We start from the raw sequence: 26,525 nt of genomic DNA, 5'->3' as shown, positions 1-26,525 counted from the left end.
TTTCTGTTGTTTATACTTCATTGCCTTTAAAAAAAGCTGGTGAAAAAAAAGCTCCGTGGGAAGCCTGCTTCTCCCACTCCTCCTGCTTGTGTTCCCTCTCTCACTGTGTCTCTCTGTCAAAAAAATAAATAAATAAATCTTTAAAAATAAATAAATAAAATAAAGTAAGCTTGTGAACTTCTATCTGTTCACTGAGTAGGGCAAATCTTCTATTTACTAAATTTTTGACTGCTTATCAATTACTAGGAAGTTGTGTTAAAATCTTCCATTACAATTAAGAATTTATTCCTTTAGTTGTGTCCATTTTTTATTTCAAAGCTATATTACTAGCTGTATACAAATTTTAAATTGTTCTATCTTCCTGTTAAAATGAATATCTGTCATTATAATGTGACCCTCTTTGTCTCTGGTAATGTTTGACACCTTAAAGTCCATTTAATCTGATACTAATATAGCTAATATTTGCATATTTTCCCCATCAATTTATTGTTTACCTTTCTGTATCCTTATGTTTTAGATGTATCTCTTATAAATAAACCAAACAGTAGTAGGATTATTAGTCTTTTTTAAAAAAAATTTTGTTGGGGTGCCTGGGTGGCTCAGTTGTTAAGCATCTGCCTTCGGCTCAGATCATGATCCCAGGGTCCTGGGATCGAGCCCCGCATCGGGCTCCCTGCTCAGTGGAGAGCCTGCTTCTCCCTCTCCCTCTGCCTGCTGCTCTGCCTACTTGTGCTCTCTCTCCTATCTCTCTGTCAAATAAATAAAATCTTTAAAAAAGAAAAAAAATTTTTGTTGACATGTAATTCACATAGCATACAATTCATTAATTTAAAGTGTATAATTCAGGGTGCCTGGGTGGCTCAGTCGGGCAAGCGTCTGGTCGATTTTGGTTCAGGTCGTGATCTCAGGGTTGTAAGATCAAGACTCACGTCAGGCTCTGTGGGGGGTGTGGAGCCTGCTTAAGATTCTCTTGATTCTCCCTCTCTTTCCGCCACACCCTTCTCCCTCCCCCCTCTAAAAAATAAAAAATAAAAATTAAATAAAAAAATAAAGTATATAATTCAACGGTTTTTGGAATATTACATTACTAATTTTTAGAAATAGTGATAAATATATAAGACATAAAACTTGCCTTTTTAACCACTCATAATTGTACAAGGGAGTGGCATCAATTACATTTACAACACTGTGCAATCATTATCACTACCTGTTTTCAAAACATTTTTATCACTCCATGAGAAACTCTGTAACTATTAAAAAATAACTCCCTATTCTCCCCTTCTCCCAGGCCCTGGACCTCAAATCTACTTTCTGTCTCTATGAATTTGCCTACTCGTGATATTTCATATAAGTGGAATCATATAATATTTGTTCTTTTGTGTCTGGTTTATTTCATTTAGCTAGCATGTTTTCAAGGTTCATCCATGTTGTAGCATGTAGGCTATCTTTTCACTTTCTTGATAATGTGTTTTAAGGAACAAAAGCTTTTAATTTTGATGATATCCAATTTATCCATTTTTTCTTTTGTTGCTTGAATTTTGGTGTTATATGTAAGAATTCACTACTAAATCCAAGGTTATGAAGATATACCCCATGTTTTTTTTCTAAAAGTTTTATGGTTTTAGCTTTTCATATTTAGGTTACCGATCCATTTTGAGTTAATTTTTGTATATGGTATGAGATAGGTGGTCAACTCCATTCTTTTGCATGCGTATGCTCATGTTTTAAAAATCTTAATCCAATTATCTTTGTCTTTTAACTGGAGTGCTTAATCCATTTACATTAAAGATAATTAGTGATATCTTTGTGTTTATTTCTATGATCTTATTTTAGACAATTTGCTCTTGCCCATCTGTTTTCTGGGCAGCAGAAAGGCACTGGAGTATTTTTCCAACCCTACCAATTATTTAGTTGTGATGTCTTATATTTTTAATCCCTTTTTTAAGCCCCATGAAAAACTACGATGAGCAAAAGTGTGGACAAAGAGAACTTTCATATACTTTTGCTTGTAGACGAAATTGGCACAACTTATTTGGAAACAGTTTAACGTTATTTACTAGAGCTGAAAATACACATATACAATGACTAAGCAATTCTACTCCTAGTTATATACTTTGAAGAATTTCATGCACATGTGAATCAGGACATATGTTCAAGAATGTTCATAACTGGGGCGCCTGGGTGGCTCAGTCGTTAAGCGTCTGCCTTCGGCTCAGGTCATGGTCTCAGGGTCCTGGGATCGAGCCCCGCATCGGGCTCCCTGCTCAGCGGAAAGCCTGCTTCTCCCTCTCCCACTCCCCCTGCTTGTGTTCCCTCTCTCGCTGTGTCTCTCTCTGTCAAATAAATAAATAAAATCTTTAAAAAAAAAAAAAAAGAATGTTCATAACTGAATTATTCATAGTATACAAAAATTAGAAACAACCCAAATATTTATCAACAAGAGGTTGGAAAAATAAATTGTGGTATAGCCACACAATAGAATACTACACAGCAATGGAAGTGATTTGCATTCATTTTATTTTTAAAAAGACAAAAAACAAAAAATGCCATAAGAACTACAGCTTCACTCAATAGCACAAATTTTTAAAATATCATATTGTGTGAAGAATCAAGACACCAAAGAAGATGCTATGATTTAACTGATATAAAGTTCAAAAACTGGAACAATTAAACTACACTAAACTTGGGCATATATCAGAAAATAGAGAAGCTATACAGAAAAGTGAGGAAATGATTATCATAAGAGTCAGAAAAATAGCTATCCTTAAGAAGGAAATATGAGTTGTGATTAAGAAGAGATACAACACAGGGGTCATCTGGGATGTTCTCTTTCTTGACCTGGGTTTAACGACACTTTATGCTAAACTATGTTTTATATGATATGTTTTACTATAAAATACTTATGCACAGAAAAAGATTAAAAGGAAATGCACTAAAATGTTAAAGGTTTTGAGCAATTTTTATAAATGTATTTTCTAATTTTTCTACAATTAATATGCACTATTTTTTTCTAAGCAGAAAATCATCAACATAAGATAATCAAATGATTTCTTTAGAATGAACTACAGAAGTAAATAAGGGGAGGGAGACAAAACCACTTAAAAGATGTTCTTGGACATCTGGGTGGCTCAGTCGGTTGAGCATCTGCCTTTGGCTCAGGTTGTGATCCCAGGGTCCAGGGATAGAGCCCCGCAACGGGCTCCCTGCTCAGTGAGGAGTCTGCTTCTCTGCCCCTCCCCTGGCTCATGCGCATTCTCTCTCTCTCTCTCACTCTCTCTCAAGTAAATAAATAAAATCTTAACAAAAAAAAAAAAAGGTGTTCTTAGGTACACTTAAATGGTTTTGTGTAATTGTGGGCTGTTGAAAAACCATGAGGCAGATAGATCAGCTTGATATGAAACCAAAAGGTCTGGGATGCTGTTTATGAGCAGAAGCTTGGGGCTGATCATGAAGCCAACAAGAATACTGCAAACAGATTTCCAAAAGGAATAAATGCTTTGTAAATCAAGGAATGTTCCTCATAGGTGTATTCCTATTCAAATAGCACCCTGTTCAGCATTATCTAAGTCAATGGCTTTGTTAATGACATCTCCAGATTACAAAACAATGACCGACATCCAAAATACACAATTTTCCCTTCTCTTCCCTTTTCTTCATATTTTATTCAGTAAAATTAACGAGCATGACACTATCTTTAAAATAAATAATGGGATCAAATTCTTTATGGATAGCACCCATAAACAGAGTCCAGCAATCTAAACAAAAAAGCCATCTTATTCTACAGTTGAATTCAATATATTTTGCAGTTATTATATGCTCTTCTACCAAAAGGAAACTTTAAATCACTAAAAAGAAGAGAAAAGCTATACCCAGTCTTAAAAATGATACTTGAACCATAAACAAAAGTTGTAGAGGTATGATTCAAACATGCTTCATAAGAACATACATAGATGGCTTCCCAGGGGAATTCTACCAAACATTTAATGAAGAGTTAATACCTATTCTTCTCAAATTGTTCCAAAAAATAGAAGTGGAAGGAAAACTTCCAAACTCATTCTACCATGCCAGCATTACACTGTTTTCAAAACCAAGGACTACAATAAAAAGAGAATTACAGGCCAATATCCTTGATCACCATGGATGCAAAAATTCTCAACAAAATACTAGCAAATCAAATCCAAAAGTACATTAAAAGAATCATTCACCATGATCAACTGGGATTTATTTCTAGGCTGCAAGAGTGGTTCAATATTCACAAATCAATCAATGTGATATACCACATTAAAAGAAAGGATAAGAACCATATGACCCTCTCAGTAGATGCAGAAAAAGCATTTGACAAAGTACAGCATCCATTATTTTTTTTTTAAGATTTATTTATTTATTTGAGAGAGAGGGAAAGAGACAGAGCGGGGGAGGGGCAGAGGAAAATGGAGAGAAGCAGAATCCATGCCGAGAGTGGAGCCCTACACAGAGCTGGATCCCAAGACCCTGAGATTATGACCTGATCTGAAATCATGAGTAGGCTGCTTATCTGACTGAGCTACCCACGGGCTCCCAGCACCCATTCTTGATAAAAGCCCTCAACAAGGGGCTCCTGGCTGGCTCAGTCAGTTAGGCATTCTACTCTTGATTTTGGCTCAGATCATGATCTGCGGGTCATGGGATCGAGTCCTGTATGGTGCTCTGCAGTCAGCAGGGAGTCTGCTTGAGATTCTCTCCTTCTTCCTCTACCCCTCCCCCTGCTTGCACTCTCTCTTTCTAAAATAAATAAATCTTAAAAAAAAAAAACAACAACTCAACAAAGTAGGAACAGACAGAACATATCTCAACATCAGAAAGGATACATATATGAAAGACCCACAGTTAATATAATCCTCAATGGGGAAAAACTGAGAGTTTTTCCTCTATGGTTGGGAATAAGACAGGGATGTCCACTCTCACCATTGTTATTTAACGTAGTGCTTAAGTCCTAGTCTCAGCAATCAGAAAACAAAAATAAATAAAAGGCATCCAAACTGGCAAGCAATAAGTCAAACTTTCACTATTTGCAGACAACATGATACTCTATGTAGAAAACCCAAAAGACTACCAAAAAATTGCTCGAACTGATACACGAATTCAGTAAAGTCGCAGGATACAAAATCAATGTATGGAAACCTGTGGCATTTCTATACACCAATAATGAAGCAACAGAAAGAGAAATCAAGGAATCAATCCCATTTACAACTGTATCCAAGACCGTAAGATACCTAGGAATAAACCTAACCAAAAAAGTAAAAGACCTGTACTCTGAAAACTATAGAACACTTATGAAAGAAATTGAAGATGACACAAAGAAATGGAAAAACAGCCTATGCTAATGGATTGGAAGAATAAATATTGTTAAAATGTCTATACTACCCAAAGCAATCTACACATATAATGCAATCCCTATCAAAATACTACCAGCATTTTCAACAGAGCTAGAACAAACAGTCCTAAAATTTTATAGAACCACAAAAGACCCTGAATAGACAAAGCAATCTTGAAAAAGAAAAGCAAAGCTGGAGACATCACAATTCTGGACTTTAAGTTATATTACAAAGCTATAGTGATCAAGATATATGGCACCTGGGTGGCTCAGTTGGTTAAGCAACTGCCTTCGGCTCAGGTCATGGAGTTCCAGGATTGAGTCCCGCATCCAGCTCCCCGCTCAGCAGGGAGTCTGCTTCTCCCTCTGACCCTCCCCCCTCTCGTGCTCAATCTCTCTCTCTCTCAAATAAATAGAATCTTAAAAAAAAAAAAGATATATGGTATTGGCACAAAAATAGACACATTCAATGGAACAGAATAGAAAACCCAGAAATGGAACCACAATAATATGGCCAACTAATCTTTGACAAAGCAGGAAAGAATATCCAATGGAAAAAAGACAATCTTTTCAATAAATGGTGTTGGGAAAACTGGACAGCCACATGCAAAAGACTGAAACTGGACCACTAACTTATACCATACACAAAAATAAATTCAAAATGGATGGAAGGCCTAAATGTGAGACAGGAAACCATCAAAATCCTAGAGGCAAACACAGGCAGAAATCTCTCTGACATCAGCCGTAGCAACTTCTTACTAGATAGGTCTCCTGAGGCAAGGGAAACAAAAGCAAAAGTGAACTATTGGGACTTCATCAAGGTAAAAAGCTTCTGCACAGAGAAGGAAATAATCAACAAAACTAAAAGGCAGCCTACAGAATGGGAGCAGATATTTGCAAATGACATAGCTGATAAAGGGTTAGTATCCATAAGAACGTTAAGTGCTGGTTTTATTTGGAATAAAAGGCAAGATAGCCTTGAATGATATCTTCTCCTGTGCATGTCATATGTAGATAATCCATGAGAAAAACTACTGTAATAGAAATGTGAGGTACTACATTCTACATTTTGCCTAACTGAAGACATTCTTAAGTAGGGAACTAGTGGAGAGTCAAATATCGATTACCGAAACCAATGGTGAAGAGCTGGAACTAAAAAGCTTTGAATAACCTTTAAAAGGGAACATAGAAAAAGAGTCTCTGCCTTCCACCTGCCTCAACTGTTCAGCTGTGGAGGAAGAAACATGTGTACAAGGAAAATCTCTTTAATTTGCAGATACAGCAGCTGGGCTGATTTCTGAAATACGTGGATTAAATAATGCATTAATCAATTCATGTACATATAGAGGTTCTTTAACAAATATACTTTCCTCCTATTGAATATTTTAGAGATATATAAACAACATACTCAAAATTAAGCTCATTATCTTCACCCATCCTCCAAAAGGGGCAACTTCCCTTGACTGTTAGCATCACTGAAAAATGATTAGTAAAGAGGCCAAATTGCTGGAAAAGAGGCCAATGAGTATTTGCAATTAAATGTTTTTAAACTTGAAATATTTTGTATAAAATGCTCTGAAAAATACAATGTATATTTTTCCTGCTTTCTTAAAGTAGATATATTAAATCAAATTTCTTTTTGCATGACTAAGTATAATTTTGAATATCAATTAGTCTATAGTGATAACTCTTAGAACCTATTAGGGACACTCAGACCATTGAGTTTTTCTAAAGAATTGCATCTTATTTCCAAATTTTTCCATCTTATCCTTTGTCTCCTCTTTTTGATGTTGTCAATGTACTTGACTTAATGTTTTTTATAATCTGGACTAACTTGTTACAAAGGAATATAAAGTATAAGAAAACAGACTAAAAAGACTAAGAGATTTTTCTAAAAAATTATACGAGTTTTAATACAAAAATTCTGTAGCATCTATCTGGGCTGCTTATAGTGAAGAATCTTACTTCATTGTTACAGCCCTGGTACTATAATAATAGTCCATGAAATCAGATGTTATCAGAATTCCACTGAAATTCTGATTCCCAATCTTCTTTTCCAGCATTTGGTGTGGGAAATTGTACAGGATGTCAAAACAGATCTCCATTTCCAGAGTACAGTTACTGGTGCTTTGCAGTAGGCAAGCAAGGCCTGTCTGGTTATCCTTTTTTTGAAGACACCAACCTGTGTGCTATCCATGCCAAATGTGTAACAATTATGCCAAAGTAGCATGCCACATGTCTGAAGAATGTGCTTAAGAATCCACTATGACAGGAAACATTTCATCTTCAAAAACAACAACAAAAACCCACTTTTTTCCCCTTTCTTCCTGTTATTTGTAGTTCTAATGTTAGACATTTTCCCCCATAGTGTCAAAAGGTACCTACCTAAGTATATAACTGAGAGTGGAAACACAGGGAACAGAAATCAGGTACTGTAGTTTTTCCATTTTCATTTATATGTGAATTTTTTTTTTAAGATTTTTATTTTATTTATTTGAGAGAGAATGAGATAGAGAGCATGAGAGGGGGGAGGGTCAGAGGGAGAAGCAGACTCCCTGCTCAGCAGGGAGCCCGATGCGGGACTCGATCCTGGGACTCCAGGATCATGACCTGAGCCGAAGGCAGTTGCTTAACCAACTGAGCCACCCAGGTGCCCCCATTTATATGTGAATTTTTAATGTAAGTGAGGGGACAGAAAGCATTAACGCAAGTCAAATAGCTTCAGTGAACACGTTTCAGCAGTTTAACTTTATAACAATTATAACTAAACCTGCAAATGTTTCTGGATGGTTGCCAGCATTTGAATTTTTAAAGAACAAGTAAATTTCTTTTTTTTTTTTTAAAGATTTTATTTATTTATTTGAGAGAGAGAATGAGATAAGAGAGCATGAGAGGGAGGAGGGTCAGAGGGAGAAGCAGACTCCCTGCCGAGCAGGGAGCCCGATGCGGGACTCGATCCCGGGACTCCAGGATCATGACCTGAGCCGAAGGCAGTCGCTTAACCAACTGAGCCACCCAGGCGCCCAAAACAAGTAAATTTCTTATTGACAGCAACTAGGTGGTGTTTGTAGCATTTTTATCATACAGTAGATTCCATCCATTCACTATTTCTGAGTTGTCCTCCACACAAGCACAAGTTTTTAATGTTATTTGTCTTCTGTGCTTTTCCTGTAAGTTTGTGATTAAAATGAATTAAACTAGTTCTAAAAATTTGGTTATACTAGGTGACTTTTAAGGTCTTTCCAAAATTCTGTATGAGTCTTCTAATGTTTTTTTTGAAGGTTCAGTATTCTCTTTGCTCTTAATCTTAAATTTACAAAAAAACAAAAAACAAAAAAACCACATAGCTTTTACATTAAAATATTTTTTAACCCAAAATCTGAAATAGAAATTATTAATCTATATAATAATGATGAAAAAAGTGTTAAAATAGATTTTTAAAACATGTTAAAAACCACGTTAATGGTTAAACATTTCAAATAAAAAGCTTTCCAGGATATGTTATATGGTCTAAAAATATGAGATCCCTGGAAAACTGCCAGGGAAAATATTTCAGTATGTTTATTCACATATGTGTGCAATAAAAGAAGCCTTTGACCATAAAACTCCTAACTTTCGTTTTTTGTTTCTTTATAAAATCTTTTTCTTTTAAACATATATGCTACATATACAGTATATGCTGTACCTGAAATTGTCTTGTTCCTCTAGCTCTAATAAATCCTCTTCTTCCTCCCTATTAGCTTTCTCAATTAAATACTCAACCAAATGTAAACACTGCTATGTATGTCTGTGTGCAGTGGCTGGGTTTATGCAAGCAAGTCCTTCCTGAATGCAGAACAGACAGGGAACCGCTGTCTGCCTCATTGGAGCCTGGGATGTTTCTGTTTACAAATCCTGGAGCCAGGCAGGGGCCACTACTGGAGGCGTGCTGTCTGCTTCCTTGTTACACTCAGCCTTTGTCTGGGTCTGTGTCAAAGAAAGAACAACATTGTTGCATGTGCAGCAGCAACAAAGGAAATCTTAAATATAACACACTGGTGGTTTTGTTGGCTCCTTAATCTTTTACAACTCTGTGGAAAGGCAAATTAGGGATTAGGTTTAAAAACATTTTTTTTTTTTTAAAAAGCAATGTACTTATTCATAAAAGCAGAGAAAAAGTTTTAAAATCAAAACAATTGATGTGATCAGAGTTAAATGAATTCCTTAGCAAAATAATTCAGATTCCTAAATATCATTTCTGTAATGATGATATACTGTGCAGATCAATGTTTTGAACAAATATTTTTATAAAGAATAAACAATGTTGATTTAATTAATATGTTTGGAATGGCAACTATATAGTAATCATAATCAGATTAATGTTTATGTTTAATGTCTAAAAAGCAAATTGAGAGGAGGCAGATTTCTTGTTTTTTTTCCACATTGGTATGTAATACTGAATATTTAGTACTACTTTAAAATTTAACTGGCCTCGTTAATCACTGTGAATAGATCTTGCTTGTAAGAAACACAATAAATAACAACAATAAACAAAACAGTTCATGTTCTGCTGAGTCCAGGCATTTTATGGCTGAATTATAAAAGCAACAGTGGAAAACTAAAGGAAAGAAAGAGAAAGAGAAACAATCCCAGTTAAACCAAAAAAAGGTTAGGGGAGGGAGGACTGACAAGAAAACACAGGAAAGACATTCAATGTTTATCCTTCTTAACTTTTAGCTTTGTATTTATAATTCTAATTTCTTTAAAATAGCTGTTTTGTGATTAGAAAAGACTGAGTTTTAGCATTTTCTTTCCTTCATTAAAGAATGAATTAAAACTAACAAAATTAATTATATTTCATTGGATAAAGTCATTAAATAATAGAAAGGTAAAAACAGGATTTAAGTAAATACATTTAGAATTTTTAGTAAATACAAGAAAAAGAAAGATAAAGATGAATCTCTAGACCATGCTACAATAAAAAAAAATCTATCAGAGTATAAAGAAAATACCATTAAATATTCGTTGTGTCTCTGTCAAATAAAGTCTTTAAAAAAAAAAAATTTAAAAAAAATTTTTTTGATTAATTCTACCAGGCCTAATTGCCTATATTCTCTTGAGATTTTATTTTTTACCTTTATACATAGATACGATAAAACAAAAAGGTTGTTACTCCATGCAACAGCTTTGGAAAATAATTATTGAATACTCAGAAAGCACTGATAACCTAATTGAGTAAAGAAATGTCAATTCAAGTCTAAATTAAACACAAGGAAAATTGAAATCTAACTACTGTAATATTCATTATTTAATATAAAACAAAAATAAGGAAAAATTAAAATCTCACACTACAGGGGTGCCTGGGTGGCTCAATCAGTTAAAATCCCACAATACACAATCAAACCAAAGAGATGAATCACTCAGAGATCCCTAGTCAATTTTCCTGTCTATAAATGGTAATTCTAAATCCAGAATTCATACTAAAGACCCCTGTTCTCAGAAAGTGACCATGAAATAATGTTATAAAAGCGGAAGCTTTATCTTCCACTCATTTGCTTATTACTAGAAAACAAAATACGAGTTACATTGTACACACAACTCCCCCCATTTAATGTTCTTTTAATTATGATAGTAATGTGCTCAATCTTTTTTTTTTAAGATTTTTAAATTTATTCATTCGAGACACAGAGATAGAGAGAGAGAGAGCATGAGTAAGGGGAGAAGCAGAGGGAGGGGGAGAAGCAGACCCATCGCTGAGCAGGGAGCCTGAAGGATCCCAGGACCCTGGGATCATGACCTGAGCCGAAGGCAGACACTTAACCATCTGAGCTACCCAGGAGCCCTGTAATGTGCTCAATCTTATAAGGAAAGCAAGATAGATATGTAGAGAAAATTAGCTTTTTTCCTATGAAATTTCTATTTTCTAGTTTTTCCCACAGTTGTTTCCCATCTTTTAAACCATTTTTATTATAAAACAAATCACATATGCACAATAGTGTTTATAATACAAATGTACAGTTTAGTGAATTATTATGAAGTAAACACTCATGTAGCTACGCCAAGAAATAGAATATTCAGGATCCTAAAAATCACCTACCTGCTCCCTTTTGGTCATAACAGCCTTTCTCTTCCCCAGCAATAGGCACTATCCTGACTTTTGTAGTAATTGTTTCCTTGCCCTTCTTAGTAGTATTATATTTTCTATATGCTTAGGTTTGGGTTTTTTTTAATGCCTATTTCTGAATTTTATATAAATGGAATTTTTATGCCTTGCTTCTTGTTTTCAATAATATGTTTTGAAGATTTAACCATGCTACTAGGTGCACATGAAATTAATTCAGGATTGCTTTTCTATATAACAAATGCAGTTATTTTTCCTTGCAATGAGTCTGGGACTTATAATGATAATTAAAAGATCAATGTAGGTAATCCCTATTAAGCTCATAGAAACACTCCATAAACATTTGCTTTTTCAGTTATACTTAGTACTTTTAAAGTACCCAACTTTGGAGTGCCTGGACGGCTCAGTTGTTAAGTGTCTGCCTTCAGCTCAGGTCATGATTCCAGGGTCCTGGGACTAAGCCCCACATCGGGCTCTGCTCAGCAGAAAGCCTGCTTCTTCCTCTCCCACTCCCCCTGCTTGTGTTCCCTCTCTGGCTGTGTCTCTCTCTGTCAAATAAATAAATAAAATCTTTTAAAAAAATAAAGTACTCAATTTTGTTGGCAAGAGAAAAATATTAAACAAAGTAGACAAATGAAAAGCTGCATATCCTCTTGCTGTTTCTAATGTTTTGGCAGCAGAGGCAATAGCTAGCAGCCAAGAAGGCCAGAATTAATAAAAGATGCACTAGGGTAGGAATAGAGCAGAAAGAAAAGCTTTGAGACTGAGAGATAGGATAGAGGAAAATATGCCTTACTGGACAAGGCTTTATGAAATTAGCACTGTTAAGAAGATAATACATATCTAAAACCAATGAAATCCTTAATTCATCCTTTCCATAGTGCTCAGATTTCCCTAATCCCCTACCCTCAAAGCATTTACACAATCTTATTTGACAATTCTTTAAAAGGGACCTTCTAAACATGCACATCTGGTCTTCCATGAAAGGACAGCAAAAGGAATAGGGTCTCCATCAGACCATTATTGATATTCTCACCCAAACTATCCCTAAATATTTGTTCAGTTCCTATTAGCCCACTCCCTAGATAGAATAAGGAGGTAAAGTGACAGAATACCGAGGGCACTGGTAAGGCCAAGGGGAGTTAGAGTAACTCTTGTTGGTACTGTATCTTTCTCCTACACAGCCACTTCTTTTTCCCAATCCTCCTTTTTACTTTTCCTTCTCTTTTATATTCCTTTGTCCCTTTACATATTCCTGTCTGCAAACCTACCTGTCTTAAAGGCACCCACATGTCCTGCTTAGCAGCACTGGTGACAGTCTGGACAATGCAGGGAGTTCTGTTTTTAGTTCAATTCTATCTTGCTTTTCAAACAAAAATTTTTAAAAACTGACAAACAAAAAAGCCTTAGTGATCTTATGATCTCTATATGATAAAGGTGAGATAAAAGCAATTTAAGTTTAAAAAAACTCTTTGTATTATATCAAATTGCAAAACAAACCACAGTAAACTTTTTAAATGGATGACTGTTCAGTAGTTCCAATCCTTTGATAGATCCAACACTTCAAAAGTTATCAACTAAAAACACTGACTTAACAATAAAGAAAAATTATTGATCCTTGAATAACTGACAGGCTATATTAAACAACTAAATAACTAAACATTTGTATTAAAAGCTAGCAGAGTGAGAAATAATTTTGATTTATACCATTTGTGGTAGATTTTGGATATCCATTCTAATACACTACTATTTTTACTTTAAAAGAAATGGGCACTTTTTAACATACAAAACAGTTGATACTAAATATGTAGATGCTAAAAGAAATCTGCCTTTTAAATTTTGAAAGTAACTCTTTTTTAGTTGTGTTTGTATTCCTTGTGATCAAATAATCCACTATGAAAAGAACTTTTTCTGAGTTGATGCTACTTCTTGATCCTGAGCCCCAGGATCAAGACCTGAGAAGACCTGAACTGACCCTGCAGCCTGTAGTAGAGCCCAGCCTGTATCAAGCAAATTCCAGCTGATCTACAGACCTATCATCATGAGAATAAAGGCTTACTGTTAAAGCCACTGAGCTTAAAGGTGGCTTACTGATGAAATAGTATTGGCAATAGCTGACAAATAAGAGTATACCTAGTAATGGCCATGTAACATCTTCCAGAGATGTGCACAAACATACACAACTTTTAATCTAAAATTAGACATTTAGGAATGGTTTAGGATAAAATTTTTTTACAGTTCTGCCCATGTTGTCCTTACAACTGTAGACATATTTACATTCAAACAAGAGTCTATAAGTAATGCCTATAGTTGCACTATTAGCTACAGAAGTTTTAACATTAGAAAAATTAAATATATTTGTTTATTTAAAATATAGCACTTCAGTTGTTTTTGTGGGGTAAGATATATAATACTCCCCAAAGATCAACATTTTATTTACCTTTTGTGAGCTTCAGCTTTACAGGATGAAAAGAGTTCTAGAGATTGGCGGCACAATAATACGAATATACTTAGCATTACTGAACTGTACATTTAAAAATGGTTAAGAAGATCAATTTTATGTTATGTGTACTTTACCATAACTTTAAAAAAGCAGTCTAAGAGAATGGTTCTGACCTTTTAAGAAGATGACTTTTATTTTTAAAATATCAAGAATATATACATATCATAAAGACCAGAACTCAGCAACACAATTTCCAGTATTTATAAAATGCTTTATAGATACTGTTAACACTTATTTCAGTGTATTTTAGGCTACATAAAGAAAACGAAAAAATCAATTTCCTTTTCCTTCACTTCAAAACACTGATCTCTCGTCAACAGCTTTGGCAGCTGGAAATACATGACTTGCTCGGTGGTGTGACATTGAGATGTATTTGATTAATCTTTTTAAAGGGAAAAGAGATCTTTTACTAAATAAAATACACTGTGGTAGACAAAATCTTCCAAGGCATGGAATGGAAGGACTCAAGACAAATACAAAAAAGAAGTCCTTGGTAGTGAATTAACTGCAAACAACTGTTTCAAACATATGTATAAATTTCTACTGAAAGGGGCGCCTGGGTGGCTCAGTCGTTAAGCGTCTGCCTTCGGCTCAGGTCATGATCCCGGAGTCCTGGGATCGAGCCCCACATCGGGCTCCTGGCTCGGCGGGGAGCCTGCTTCTCCCTCTCCCCCTGCTCATGCTCTCTCTCTGTCTCTGTATCTCTGTGTCTCAAATGAATAAATAAAATCTTTAAAAAAAAAAAAAATTTCTACTGAAAAAAAATCTGTAAAAGCCTCTTTAAAATCTCACATAAAAATGAGTAGGGAAAATTCTATTTCATGATAGCAAAAAAGCCACAGGCAGAAAAAATACTCCATAAACTCTGAAATAGAAAGGCTGAATTCTGAATTAAATATCAGACTTTTAATTAACTCTGTGCCAATAATAATAGAAAGTAAAACTAAAGAATGCCATTTCTTTTCTCCATTTAAAAATACTTCAAAATAAGTCAACATGAGTTTCTCATCTTAACATATAACCATTCAAATGTGGCTTTTTCTTAAGACTAAACCAATAGATCTTGCTGGGGAAGCCACTTTCATCAAGCCTAGTGTAGCTATGTCAGTCTTCTTATCAATCAATCAATTCATTAATTACTTTAACAAATTATCAAACAACTTGGAAATACAGAAGAATAAGCAGAAAGTATAGTAACATAATGTAATAGTCTGAGGACTTGTGGATATACTAGGATTGAAAGGTAATCAAATTAATTGGCAAGAGTATGAGAAAATTTAAATAATTTTTAAAAATTAGTTGACTTTATACTACTTAGTAAATGATTAAGGGAATAATTGGAAAGTGAAGTTGACACTAAAAAAAGGTCCAATGATACACATACTAGGGTGACTGCATTCCTGAAATGCCACTTCTCCTCACTACTTTAATAAATGCCATAGCAGACTTGAGGGTATACATGAAATTGGGAGTAAAACTGTAAAGGTGGCAAAGAATATCTGGAAAATACTTCTCTCCTCCTTCTTTTGCCTCCACTTCTTACGTTCATACCCTAATTCCAAAGCCCTTAGTTTTCTCCTTCTACCAACACTCCCCATTATTGATCAAATTTGCAAAGACACAAACCATTGAACAAAACCAGAAAACAAAAGAAAAATTAACTTGTGCTCTTTTTGAAATTTGAGAAAATGCTGGGTATCAGGTAATAAACAAAGATGATCAAACTAATTAAGGGATCACAAAAGTTAAAAGAAAATGGGATCTTTTTCTTTCAAGCACAAGAAAGTATCTTTCAAACTCTTAGCTTTACTATGTGCAACTGAATTTTTCTAATATAAATGCCACTCTCTGGTATAGAACAATACCTACCCAGAAAGTTGAGTCTTGATCTGCATTTGTGCTATTTCTGAAAATTAAATATTTTTATTTTTTAAGTTCTTGAACATTGACATGCATATCTCAAGCACTGAAACATCTCCTCCATACTCCTAGGCCCCATCAATTCACACTCCACCATACACATACACTCATATATATACAAGTAAGGACACTCTGTACTTTCTTCTGTATTCTTTCAGAATTTCTTTATGTGTGTAGAAGCAAATTTGAATATATGGTATTTCCACTCTTCCCCCCAACCCCTGACAGTTGGCAATCCTTAACAATATATGGTGGAGATCTTTCTATAAATTAGTCCAGAGAAGGCATTTAATTCTTGTTTAAAGCTTCAAACTATTCCATTATACTGTTGTACCAAAATCTTTTAACCTGTCCTGTATCAGTTCACATTTAGACTTCTACTATCTTGCTATAACAAACAATGCTACAATGAATGCCTTTGTTTACAATCATTTCAAAAATATATGTGTATATCTGTAGGATAAATTCTCAGAAATGGAACTACTGGGTTTGGAATTTAGATATCCTAACTCCTAAGGAGCATCATATTTAAAAAAGAAAATTAAGAATGCAACAGAGTTCCAATACCTTCTGGATGCAAACTCTGGGTTTTTCATTCTATTAAATGGATTTAGGAACAGAAATATAATATGGAGTTCAATACTTTAAAACAGTTGTTACTCACAAAACATATAAATGAACAAGAATGATCACAAGTACATCATCAACCAAAGGCCTGGGAGATCTCTGTGATTATCTGTAATATCTGTTCCACCCAGTCTGTAATCACATGGATTGTGATTCTGTGAAATTACCAAACAATTTTAACACCCTGCAAACCACATCCTCACCATGCACTCACTGTGTCTTAGCTAATTATTTATTACCCTGGCATGATTTTTTAAAAATGATTATCCATTTAGATATCCATTAGAACACAACTGTTTGAATGTCCTGGGTGCTTAGATTTTCAAATAAATACTTGTGCAGGTGAGTTAACTCAGGATATGATATATGTTAGGATATGCCAGTAGAACAGTCTAAAAGTTGATTTATTGCCTAGAAGAAGTTATATAAACAAAAGTTTTTGAGAAATGTTGCTAAGAGATTTTGAAGCTGCCAAGAATTTTCTGAAGATCTCATGTGTCTGCCCCTAGGAGTAGACGCCCATGCTGAAACACAGGCATAGGGGTGAGCAACTGAAGAGGTAGGAAAAAGGGAAGTCTGTGACAATATCCTGAGGATGTCTGTATATGTGCTTAATCAGTACAGTCAGTCCAGAGACTAGAGGCACTAAAATACGCCTGAACGAAGGCACTAAGGAGCAGGTGGCAAAGAAAGATCAGCGAACTGAAGGGCAATGGCACTGCTGGACTGTGACTGCTTCTTCAGAAACACATATTGAGAGAGAAACAAAAGATTCTGCTGGAGTGGAAACACCTTCTACCATTCATTTCTTTCCCTGGTCCACTCACTGCACCTCTCTGTGAACCCCATTCTCCCAGGAAGTTACACTGTGTAGCTAAGAAAAAATGTGATATATATAGTGATATCTATTGTGATATTATAATAATGTAACAATTATAATAATGTGGCAGATAGATAAGACTTGCCCCCTTAACATTCACTCTACCTTCATTCTAGTATGCCTTCCTGAAATGCAGAGGCTAGAAAGTGAAAAGCCCTACATTTCCTAGACTCTCCTGCAGCTAGGATTTCAGATTTAATGTAGCTTCAGCCAACTGAATGCACTTACAAAAGATCTGGAAGTGAAAATGGACCTGTTCTTTTGTTTCTAAAAGCAAACATGGCTGGTGGAAACTTAATTTTTCTGTGGCTGTGTATCAGTTTCCTTTGGGTGCTGTAACAAATTTATCACAACCTTGGTGACTTAAAACAATTACTTTCAAATGGCTCAACAATAGCAACAACAACAAAAACAGGTATCCATCCATCCATCCATCCAGAAAGGAGGAGGTAACGGAGAATGCAAAATTGAAAAATGTTAATAATTATTGAATCTACGTGGAAATATAAGATTTTTTTCTTTATATACAGAAATTTTCATATGAAGTAGGAATTTTAAAAAAAAGGAATTGTGCTCACTACTGTCAAAAACTTAGAAGTGAAAAGAAAATAATAATTGAACATTGAGGGGAAAGAATAAAAGCTGCCAAAAGTCAAACATTACTTTTTACTGGATGCTCCATCTCAAATATCATATTCAGAGGTTTTAATATGTAACTATAAATATTTAACTATGTATGTATTATCTATTGTTACATAACAAACTATCCTAAACTTATTGACTTAATACAGATTTATTATCTCAGTTTCTGTGTGTCTCAGGAATCCAGGCCCTGCTTAACTGTGTGCTCTGCTTCAGGATTTTTCACAAGGCTGCAGTCAAGGTTTAGGTCAATGCCAAAGTTACTTCACCATTTCAGTGGGGAAGTATCTGAGCTCACTCAGTGACTGTTAGTAGGACTCAGTTCCCTACAAGTTGTTGGGCTGTGGGTTTTAGTTCCCTTCTGGCTGTTGGCAGAAAGCAGACCTCAATTCATTGACAAGCAGCCCTCTTCATGAGAGCAAGCACACAAGAAGAGCCAGAGAGGGAATACCAGTTAAGAGGTAAGTTACAGTCTTTTAAAAGCCTAATTACAAAAGTGATATTCTATCATCTTTGCCATATTCTTTTTGTTAGAATCAAGTCACTAAGTCTTTTTTTTTTAAAGATTTTATTTATTTATTTACTTGAGAGAGAGAGAGAAACAGCGTGAGAGGGGATAGGGTCAGAGGGAGAAGCAGGCTCTCCGCCGAGCCGGGAGCCCAACGTGGGACTCGATCCCAGGACTCCGGGATCATGACCTGAGCTGAAGGCAGTCGCTTAACCAACTGAGCCACCCAGGCGCCCCTCAAGTCACTAAGTCTTGCCTACATTCAGGGAGACAGGATTATACCAGGAGGCAGGGATCACTGGGTGCCATGTCAGAAGCTGCCTACCACAACATACAGTATCCTCCACTTTTTGAAAGTTCGAGTTACATCACTTTGTTTTTATGAAAGACATCAGTACCTGTTTTACTAGCCAAATTAAATCTGAAGGGGATTTTTGTTTTATAAAAAATGGCAAAAAGTGAAAATAGCATTCAGCATTTTCCATTACAGAGATAGCACACAACCTGAGCAGTGAGAATTGACACCTCCAAAAGTTCCTTCCCCAGGAAATACACTCAGCATCTCAACATCAAGCTCCCCTAGCTGTGACTGTGTTTGTGAGCATCTGTTCTTTATCTCAATTTATTCTGTGCATCCATTAACAAGATGTGTCCTAAGATACTAGAAAAGCCTAAGAGATACTGTTTTTTGGGTCTTGGAATGCTCAAATTTTCCATATAAATTAATGGTTCTTTGCTTTACAACATTTCAGATTACAAAAGTTTCATAGGAACACTCTACTTTCAGAAAGTGTGAAAACCTGTATATACATTTGATTCTCATTATCTACAGTAGTTATGTTATATAAAGTCATTGTAAACACTGAATTAGCAAATACTAAACCAATGTTCCTACAGGAAATACAGGGTTAGGTTCCTGTCAGCCTCCAGTCAAACCATATTCACCAATCTCATTAATACATAACCTTCTCTTTTATGTGTTTCTGTTTAAAGATGTTTTATTTGATATACTGTATATTGCTGATTCATTAACACTGAACTCACAGCTGATAGCACTATAACTCATGCCTGAAAGAAGCTTACCTAACACATGTATTTTCTCTGTAAGTCACTCACAGCCTTCTTGTGCTTAGAAACACTAGACATCACTTCAGCCCTATACTTGGAGGCCATTTTAAATTGAAAAATCACCAACAAAAATGCAAAAAAATGTGGCATTAAATAGACTGAAAAGGACACTTGTTTACAGTATGAACGCTGAAGTAAGAAGGTAAGAGCGTGTCCATGATCAACCTCAGCTGGGAACAGGCATGTCAGGCAACTCAAATTTTTTGTTATTATGTACGTGTCTTTGAATGACCAAGAAAAACTCTGAGTACTGACTTTGGAGTTACAAATAATTTTTTAGCAAGTGAGACATGGAATCCAGGAATAATGAAGATTGACTATATTTTTATTCATTGCTAAAAACCTTGAAAAGTACACTTGCAAAAAATAAAAGAATAATTCACTGTTTCAGGAATAACTTCTTACAGCTTTTTTTTAGTGGGGGATGGGGTTAATGGAAGATGCAGAAAATATTATCTTTGTTCTGTTTCTCAACTAGAGGGACACAGGAACTTGAATACACTTCACGAGAAACTCAGTAACAATTCTTTCTTCAAATAAAAAAAGATCACAGAATGTAGGCTCTCATATAATAAATAAAAATGAACAGAAAAATGTCCTTAATGGTAAAAAGAAAACTAAATGAGGAATGATGTTTGTAACAGTTGGTTTTTAGAAAGACCTAAGGACAGTTCTCTCCTAATAATAACTATTATTTATTAAATGTTTAGTATATGCTAGGCACTTTACATGCACTATCTTGTTTAACTTATACAACAGTCATATAAAATAGATAGTATTACTTTGTATGTGAGGTACTTAATATACAAAGAGGCTAAGTAACCTGTTCAAGGATATGTTTAGCAAGTAGAACAGGAAGATTTTTAACCCATGCACTAATAAGACTGAGGGCCAACACTGTTTTTTGTTTTTAAAGATTTTATTTATTTATTTATTTATTTATTTATTTATTTATTTATGAGAGACAGAAAGAGAACACAAATGGGGGGGGGGGCAGAGGGAGAAGCAGACTCCCCACTGAGAGGGAAGCCCAATGCGAAGCTTGATCCCAGGATCCTGGGATCAGGACCTGAGCCAAAGGCAGACACTCAATGACAGAGCCACCCAGGTGCCCCGGAGAGCCAACGCTCTTAATCATTATGCCAAATACCTCCCAAAGAATCAAGTGAATATTTTCAGAAACATTACACTTCCCTCCCTTAGATGATCCTATTTTTTTAGCAGCTGATTAGGCTAATTTCATACTATGCATAGAATATAATGTACTTTTTTTAAAGAAACAGTTTGAAAAGAGCTTATAACAGTATTTAAGTTGTCAGTGCATTTCCAATCAAAGTTGTATCTGTTCAATTACTATTAAACATTACTTATGGGCGCGTGGGTGGCTCAGTTGGTTAAGCAACTGCCTTCAGCTCAGGTCATGATCCTGGAGTCCCAGGATCGAGTCCCACATCGGGCTCCCTGCTCGGCGGGGAGTCTGCTTCTCCCTCTGACCCTCCTCCCTCTCATGCTCTCTATCATTCTCTCTCTCTCTCAATAAATAAAAATCTTTAAAAATTAAAAAAAAAATTACTTATAAAAAAGACAAGAAATAACAAGTATTGGCAAGGATGTGGAAAATGGGACCTCTGTGCACTGTTGGTAGAAATGTAAACTGGTATAGCCAACTATGGAAAACAGTATGGAGGTTCCTCAAGAAATTAAAAATAGAACTACTACATTATTCAGCAACTCCACTTTGGATATTTATCTAAAGAAAACAAAACACTAATTCAAAAAGATATATGCACCCAATGTTCACTGCAGCATTATTTACAATAGTGAGGATTTGGAAACAACCTAAGGGTCCATCAATGGATGAGTGAGTGTGTGTGTGTGTGTGTGTGTGTGTGTGTGTGTGTTTAGGAATACTATTCAGCCATAAAAAAGGGGGGAAGAAATCTTGCCATTTACAACAACATGGACGAACTCAAGGGCATTATGCTAAGTGAAATAAGTCAGAAAGAGAGAGATAAGTACCATATAATTTCACTTACACGTGGAATGTGAAAAAACAACAACAACAACAAAAAAACCCAAGTTCACAGATACAGAGAATAGATTGCTGCTAGCCAGAGGAGAAGGGTGGGTCAAAGGGGTGAAGGGGGTCAAAAGGTACAAACTTCCAGTTATAAAATAAGTCATGGGGATAAAATGTACAGCATGGTGACTACAGTTAACAATACTATATGGACAAACTGAGAGTTCTATACGGGAGGCGGTGGCGGGATGGGTTAGCTTGGTGATGGGTATTAAAGAGGGTATGTACTGAATGGAGCACTGGGTGTTATATGCAAACAATGAATCATGGAACACTACATCAAAAACTAATGATGTAATGTATGGTGATTAATATAACATAATAAAATTAAAAATTAAAAATTAAAAAATAAATCAATAAAAAAACAATACTATATTGAATATTCGAAAGTTGTTGAGAGTAAATCTTGAAAGTTCTCATCATAAGAACAAAAAATTTGGGGCGCCTGGGTGGCTCAGTTGGTTAAGCGACTGCCTTCAGCTCAGGTCATGATCCCAGGGTTCTGGGATTGAGCCCCGCATCGGGCTCCCTGCTCAGCCGGAAGCCTGCTTCTTCCTCTCCCACTCCCCCTGCTTGTGTTCCCTCTCACGCTGTCTCTCTCTCCCTGTCAATTAAATAAAATAAATAAAATCTTAAAAAAAGAAAAAAGAAAAAATTTTGTGATTATGCACTATGACAGATTTTAACTAGACTTACTGTGGTGATCATTTTGCAATACATACAAATAGCGACTCATCATACTGAACACCTGAAAGCAATATAATGTTACATGTCAATTATACCTCAATTAAAAAAAACAACATACTATTATAAAGACGGTTGCTATTCAAATCACAGCTAGTTTCATCTTGGTTTTGAATGTACTTGAAGTATCTTCATGTACCTATGACTCTACTTTTTTTAAAAAAAGATTTTGTTTATTTGAGAGAGAGAGACAGAGAGCATGAGAGAGAGAGAGGACGAGGCAGGGGGAGCAGAGGGAGAGGAAGAAGCAGACTCCCCACTGAGCAGGGAGCCCGACTTGGGGCTTGATCCCAGAACCCTGAAACCACTAAATCTATATTAGATGGATAATCAGTTTTTCTATATGAACATATGCAGAAAATTCTCAGTAATCAGAGAGAGACTACAGGAAATGAGAAACAGCTAAGGCAGGTACAAAGGAGCACACGTGGAACTGGACATAAAGATAAGAAAAATTATAGATATTATTAAGTAAAAACATGAAAATTATTTCTTGCTTCTACATCCAAAATTGTCCAGTATTTGAGAAGACATTTATTTTTAAATATCAGTCAATTCCACCATAAATGCTTGGGTCTTACATTTTACAGACCAAAAGCTTCCACTAAGTTTGTCAGTAAAGCCAGGTTAGTAAACAGGTTTTGCTTTGTTCATCAGGACAATCAAGTAATATAAATTTTAAAAATACCAACATGGGGCGCCTGGGTGGCTCAGTTGGTTAAGCGACTGCCTTCGGCTCAGGTCATGATCCTGGAGTCCCAGGATCGAGTCCCGCATCGGGCTCCCTGCTCAGCAGGGAGTCTGCTTCTCCCTCTGACCCTCCCCCCTCTCATGCTCTCTCTCTCTCATTCTCTCTCTCTCAAATAAATAAATAAAAAAATAAAATAAAATAAAAAAAAAATAAAAAATAAAAAATAAAAAATAAAAATACCAACATGAAGAGGGATTACTTTTTTTGAGAGAATAGGGACAAAATATGTAGATACAGATTGGGATTGATATTCAATAGGGCAGAGGTAGCAAAATTTTAGAATGAAAACTGTCTGACCAACACCACAGAACATGTGCAAATAAAATCTTGTTACTATTGCATTAAAAAATATTTTCTAAAGGATACATACTTTACTTCTCTTGCACCACCCCTTCTCCACTAATATTTTTAATAAGTGTAAAAAACAACATACTTTGTCTCTTGCTAAAATGCTTCATCAAGTACTAAGCAAAAACGTCCAGCCATCCTTATTTCTCCTTTTGTGTCTATTCAATCACTTTAATGCTGTCAAAGAAGCAGTAAAAACTGAAAAACCATTATAAATTCACAACAGCTAAAAACCTATCTGTGGCCCCCATATGTCAGTTTCTTTGAATGTAGGCTTTCTTTTCTATTTTCTAGCTTGGTGTGAGATAAAGACATTTGCTGCCAGACACTGAAGTTAGAATTTCTAATCTTAACAGCACAGCATAAATTAGAATGTGATTTTTTTTTTTTTTTAGAATGTGATTTCTTAAACTTAGCTTTATTCAGTCTTTGTTTCTCAACAATTTGATCCAACAATCAACTTAATGAATGATGTAAGTTAAAGAAAATAAAAGCATTCTACATTTTTATGCTGATTTTCACCCAAGAACCTCCAACACCAAATACAATGACTTAGGTCTATTTAATTTTTTAGAAAATGACAAATTTTTGTCTGCTTTTCTACTAACTTAATCACTTTGTTTACTTTATAGTTAGGAAGGTTAATTATACTAATTCCAGAAACTTTAACAAGAAACTATTCTAAAATAAGTATTCAAACCTTGCAATAATTATACATCTCTTTCAAACTCTGGGAATTTATAAACACATAAGCATGAATTAAGGGTATAAACTCATTTACTTAAAGACTGATTTTCTTTTTAAACAAATGGGTACTGCAAAGTCTCTTATGGTTCAAAGAGACTCAGAATAATATAGTTCACTTTCCTAAAGTGTCAGACTTCTGGTTTTAGGTGGTAGATGGACATGTGTTAATGAGTTAGTTTTCTTTCTTTTGTCTAATTACAAAAGAAGAAAACCTCAACTTGGTGACAGTGAATCTCTATTATCAATATTTGTTATTTTCTTTTAACACAGAGAAAGTAAGCTTCAAGTTTCAGACAATTTGGCAAGCAGCAATATCTAGTTAGCTAATATATATATGGCTTAGTTTTCATTTTATTTATTTTTAAATAAATAATTTTTAAAGTTACCCCCACTTATGACATTGGCTTTCCATTTACAGTAGTGATGAAAAGTTTCCCTTTAAAGAACATATAATTTTAATGAGATAATTTGAAAAAAATATTAAATAATTAAGTAATATGTCATGTGAATATAGAAAACATTTTATGGTACTCAGTGGTACAACAGATATGGTGAAAGAATCATGAAGAGTCCTTAAATTTTAGGAAATGTGATCAAGTATTCTCAAAATAATCTTTTCTTTCCCCCTTCCAAATGAATTAACATATATAAACTGGCCCCCTGTTTGAATATAAGAGTAATGATTAATAACAACTGATTATAGAGAGTAATGGTTAAAACCAATAGAAAGTAATAGTTAATTACACATACTATGGAGCCCAAACACCTACATTTGAATCTTGACTCTACCACTTATTAGCTGTGTGACTTGGTAAAAAATTATGTATCTGTGCCTCAGTGTTCTCAATGTAAAATAAGAATATAACAGTAATCATTTCATGTGTTTCTGTAAGGGTTAACTGTAAAGGTTTAATGCACAGACAGCAATTAGAACAATGTCTGACACATCGTGAATATTTTAAAAAATGTTATTTAGCTAGTTTTGATTTCACTATGTGTTAAATGCCCAAATTCCCTTTATATTTTTATTGTAAGGAGACTGCTGAGTCTAATAAGTTTATAATCCTGATGAAATGAATTAAAATTTCATTACTATATTTATCCCATCTGGAATAACATTCTCTAAGAATCTTAAATTTACTATAAGTATTTTATGAGGCAAAACTCGTTAAATATCTAGCACTAATATCTGAAGGGAAATAGAGGTAAGGACACCATATGTTGATGGGGGAAGAAAGGACAGTTCCTATAAAAGTTAACATATCATACTGGGTACAACGGAAGGAGAATCTAAGAAAAAAATAAAGGGACTCAGAAAATCATTGGTCATCTGTAGTCCGAACAGAACTTTAATTTTTATGGCATTTAACAATGCTCACATACCTTTTTCTAAAATTAGTAAGAAACTGCTGATACTTATTTTAAAACAGACATTTCATTTATGTTTCAACAAAACATAAATCAGTGGACTTCTCATTAAACTAAATTTTTTAGCAAAACAGCCAGAAGTCTGCAGAGATTTCATTAATTTGTGTCATATCTCATTGCCTCCAAAAAAACTATGTAAGGCAGTTTTATAAGACTACACAAAATCTGTAATCTGTAAAAAAAAAAAAAATTTAAGAACTAGAGGTAAATGGAATAACCTTTCTTCACTCCCCTAACTCCACATCAAAGAAATTTTTAAATGATTATAATGTAAGACTCTGTGGCTCAGCAAAATGAAAGATACTCACTTATGGTCATGGATTGGTCTATCATATTTTCCCTGACAACTCCTCCCACATTATTCTTAAAAGATTCACTGCTATCATATGCTTTAGTTTCTATCACTAACTACCTCATGGTCTTCAGCTTCAACTGAGGTTGATTACAAACAAAACAAAACAAAAACAACAACAAAAAACAAGCTTTTCCTGAGGAAAGAGAGCTATATTTTGTTATTCTCAGTCATCCATATATTTCTTCATTGTCACTGGTCTAACCCTACTCAATGTATGAGGTATAGTGGTAAGAAGGCAGGTAAAAGTGGTTCTGGATATTGTGTAAATGCATACTTGATGAGAAAGATATAATTCCAGTAACAGCAATGAATAGTTTGATGTCAGGAAGTAAACTGTTCAGCTGAAAACAATCGAGAGAGAAATGAATAGGCTAAAGAGAACATTAAGTACCTTCTGCTGTTTCCCTAGAA

General features: G+C 34.9%; 1 protein-coding gene across 1 annotated transcript in view; it reads right to left on the bottom strand.

Moving 5' to 3' along the window:
- Positions 1 to 26,525, bottom strand: part of BMPR2 (bone morphogenetic protein receptor type 2) — a 195,292-nt gene that overhangs the window by 41,912 nt on the left and 126,855 nt on the right. The gene's annotated exons all lie outside the window — the stretch shown is intronic.

The sequence above is a fragment of the Neomonachus schauinslandi genome, chromosome 3, assembly GCF_002201575.2.
Source record: "Neomonachus schauinslandi chromosome 3, ASM220157v2, whole genome shotgun sequence".
Classification (NCBI taxonomy): domain Eukaryota; kingdom Metazoa; phylum Chordata; class Mammalia; order Carnivora; family Phocidae; genus Neomonachus; species Neomonachus schauinslandi.
Note: the sequence above shows the minus strand (reverse complement) of the source record. Positions and strands in the feature narration are given on the sequence as shown.